The sequence below is a fragment of the Cupressus sempervirens genome, chromosome 6 (genome assembly GCF_028749045.1).
Source record: "Cupressus sempervirens isolate cs-2001-9-10 chromosome 6, ASM2874904v1, whole genome shotgun sequence".
Taxonomy (NCBI): Eukaryota; Viridiplantae; Streptophyta; class Pinopsida; order Cupressales; family Cupressaceae; genus Cupressus; species Cupressus sempervirens.
Window position 1 is genome coordinate 440,273,198 of NC_143123.1, and position 4,455 is coordinate 440,277,652.

Consider the following 4,455-nt stretch of genomic DNA (forward strand, 5'->3'; position numbering starts at 1 on the left):
CTCCCAAGAAAATATATCAGGAAACTCCTTATACGGTTCAATAAATTCAGACTTTTCTTGTTGTGTACAGACTTTACCAAGCTTGAGGAACTTACCATCAGCCACCTCAAGGTCCTCATAATGATCCTTTTCGACTTGCATACCTATTTTGTTCCTTCTTAATTCATCATCCATGCTAAAAATAGACTCCAAAGTTACTAACCCTTTTGGAAGTTTATTATATTTGAGCTGAATAATTTGATCATCGTAATACTTTTTCAACTTGTCCTGATTTGAAATCGAAAAAAATCCTCTTCTAGCAAAAAACTAATTATTTGCTCATCACTATCAAAAACTTGCCAATTAGTGTTATTATCAAGAATAGAGGGTCTTACTACAATCTTGACATGCTGCTGGATATTCTCCTTACTAATTTTTGTAAGTATGTCAAATTGAGCACCAATTGCTGCTAGTCTATCAACGTGCTGATTCTAATTTCTTGGAATAGAGACTATATTGAAGGCAGAAAAATCTTCTATGATATCCCAGACTCTATGCTTATATAGCTTCAAGGTGTCATTTTTTGCTACATTCAAGCCTCTCACCTGCTTGACAATCAACTCGTTGTCCCCGTATACCTTGATACATTCAATTCCTCTTTTCCTAGCCCATTCCAACCCTTGAACTAACCCTTCATATTCTGCAACATTATTCGAGCATGCAAAAGAGAAAAGAAAAGTAGAAAAATATTTTTCACCATGAGGTGATACTAACATAGCACCACCACCAGCATCGTTTTTACTTTTAGATCCATCAAAAAATATTTCCCAAAGCTGATTTGGCTCTTCTTCAACCAAATTTTCTGACTTGACTAAGTTTGGAATGACTGCATCTTGCTCCTAAATAACATAGTTACCTAAACTAGTATGAAAAAAATCTAAATGATGATCTTCAACAGTATGATTTTCTGCCCATTCATCAAGGAGGATATCTGGAATATCATCCAGACGGGCCTTATCTTCAAAATCACCAGCATGGTCTTCTTTCTCAAAGGAAACTAAGTTTGCATTTATAGCACAAGGTACATAAGGCTCTATGTGATCTTTTGTGAGCGACTCTAACTTAATTATGACCTTAGTCTTGTACCTAGTCCTAAACAACATATGAGACTAATCAGATGATAGATACCCCCCAATCTTAGCAGTAAAGTCTCTAGATAAGCACATGGTGAAGTATGGAGGTAAATCTATCACATAAATATCCTGCTAAATAGAAAAATTAGGATAGGCATGAAGGGTAAGATTTGCATCTTTGATAAAACCCACAGTATTAACAGTTGTTCCATCCAGCTGAAGAACTCCTTTCTCAAGAGCTTGATAATTAAGACCTAACTAATCTGCTACCCTTTTAGGCATGACCGAACTCGTAGCTCCACTATCAACTAAATAGTTATGAACTAGCTTATTGCCAATAATCAATGAAAGATAGAAAGGAGGAGGCTTAATACTCTTGCTTGATTTTCTATTAACCTCTTTGGCACCATCTCCTTTTTCATCATTATGGTCAGCATTGGTCAGCACAGCTTCATGAGGTTTGTTACTCGTCACCTTAGGAATCACTTCATCAGACAAAACCTTTCTTAGAAGATCAATCTACCCTGGAATTGCCAAAGTCTCCCACATAGACATAGTTATATTCATCTTCTTCATATTGTCCACTATGTTGAAAGGTACAACAACATGCAATTTTTGATGTATTTTAGCAGCAACAAGCTCAGCTTGATTATGAATAGTATCTTTTATGACAAAAGCAGGAGTAGTAGCCTTAGCATTTGTAATAAATGATGGTTCAGTAGCATTAGTTACTTTATCTTTACTTGATATTTGCTCCATCTCTAGAGCCCTTTTTTTCACTCTAGTATTAGCTGATATTGGTGCATCATCATTTAGTGCACAAAACTCCTCTTTTTGCCAATTGAGAAGACCATTTTTAGGAGCACGTGTATCATGTTGTTGCTTGGGTACATTAGTATTGACATTCTGATGTCCTGTTGTGATATTTTGAACCATCAAGGCTTGATTAATCATCCCATTCGTACAAGTGCATTGACTATTAGGTTCATTGTAGTGGTAACACCATTCAAAATATGCTACCAGGTTATTTTGCATAGGAACAATGTCCCTTATTGGATTAGCAGCATTAAGTGGTGTTGGGTTATAAGGCTTAAAAGGTCTTTGATTAATATTTTGCCTATAACCAACTGCATTGGCTTGATATGGTTGTCTATTTGCTTGAACTTAGCCTTGGTTATGCTGCTGATAAGGCTAATCCAGACCTTGACTTTGTTGTTGATAAGGTTGTCTAGCTTGAAATTGTTGCTTTTTTAGATTTATCAGTTCATTGCTAAAGGTCTGCATCAAATTCTCAATCTTAAGCTGACTACTCTTAATTTCCTGCAGCTCTTGTGATGGGCCTAATATAACTATTTCTTGGCTATGAACAGTAGGTAGAGCGTTTAGAGGCAGGACTATCAAAGGCATATTTGACTGAATGTCTGGAAAAATAGGCATTGGGGGTCTAGGGGCTATTTTGCCTACTTGAATAAGACTATTCTTAGCTCTAACAACGATATTATATGCTTGAGGCAGTGAAACACCTCCCATGGATTGGATCATTATAGAAATATCACTATTTAAACTTTTAAAGTAATATAGATATGCATGATCTGCTAAGGGTCTTACCGAAATAGGTATTCTTGTCCATGTCCTTTGGAATCTATTGTTGAAATCCATCAATTGTTCTTGAGGAGCATGCTTTATGTTTGTGAGTTGCTCTACCAGAGACAAATAATCAGATTTGTCTTCAAAATGTTTTGTCAACGCATCTCCAAGAACATCCCATGTGTCAATAGATCCAATGGCCAAACTTTTGAACCACTGAAGTGCTTTTCCTTTGAAAGAGGCCGCAAGCAACTTGACTGCAACATCTTCCTCAGTGACATGATGAACATTACATAATGTTGCCACGTCTCTTATGTGCTCAAATGATGTAGTTTAAGTTTCACCAGTGAACTCTGGTAAACTCTTCAAAGTATCCAAGGGAACCTCATGGTTTTGTGCAAGGTTCAAGGGACTCCCTTGATCAAATGGCACAAACATAAAAGCTCTTTGTGCAACCATTTGTTGTTGCTGCGATGAATGAATTTGTTTCTGCTATGCTGGATTTGCACTTGATGTTGACACAATATAAACAGTTGAATTCTTAGATTCAAAGTGCCCGGTTCTGCAAGTCGGGCTCACTAAATGTCTGGTATCTCTTTTACTTGACTGATTTCTTCTTCTGTAAACTTGAATACTAGGATCTGAAAATTGTGTCCTTTTGGCTGACTTTGTCCTAGTAAGAGTTCTACCACGCCTTTTTGGAGTCTCCAACTGTAAATATTCAAAAGAACTAGAACTCTTGGTCTGAACTTTTCTCATAAACTTTGATTATACTAGTCTTTTGATAACGAAGTTGCTAGATACACAAAAGCTTGCTCTTTTAGCTAGTAACACTCTATTATTTGTGTATCAGAACAGCAAGCAGCTTCAGAACTGATCAAATGGGTCCCATCGGGCATGCCAAAACTGTTAACTCCAAAAATTGCACCCTAAAACTAAGCACTAAAGCACGTAGAAATTTTGGATAACATGGGAACAATCACGAGTTTGTGGGTAAACTATAAAGGTGACTGAACCTCCGGATTCTAGGCCGGTTCCTATTTGATGTTATGTAATGCCTCACCTAAACTATTGAAAACTATAAACTTGTGAGGAAAAGGGATAGAAAGTACATAATGAAATTTTTCTTAAACTAAGAGGTGATGCACCTAGACAAGATAAGGGATTTTGATATTTCAACAACACAATGATAGGAATATTGACAACAATAAGATACAACTTTGATGAAAACCTCTGCATAAAAGTGTTTCAGAAGAAGGATGAAATGAATAACATCAAAAAGATATAAACCACAATTGATATTATTTCCATTAAGATGCACAACTTATGACCTATGCATGACAATTTTACTAACTCAAATAGATGCAGAAATGAGACATAAACCTAAAGGTTCTTTAGAAGAACACAAAAAATAAACATCAATCACCAATTTTGCACACAAAGAATCAGTCTCAAAGTAGATCTAGCTCACTATATTATTCCTTCAAAGGCCAAAAACATCAACTCCCAATGATAAAATCTAGAAAAGATAAATGCAGAAGATCATAAAAATGGCACAATAGCCTTCTGCTTCTCCAAAACTAAACCCCTTTACAATCAAAGTTCAAAGACTAAATATCCCAAATCCATCAAAGAAAGCCCTCAAAAAGCATGCAAAATCCATCCAAATGGATGGCAAGTGAATGACGAACTGTGGCAAGTCATAGAAGAACTTATGACTCACTCATGATCACCCAGAAAATACTCCAGCTAACCA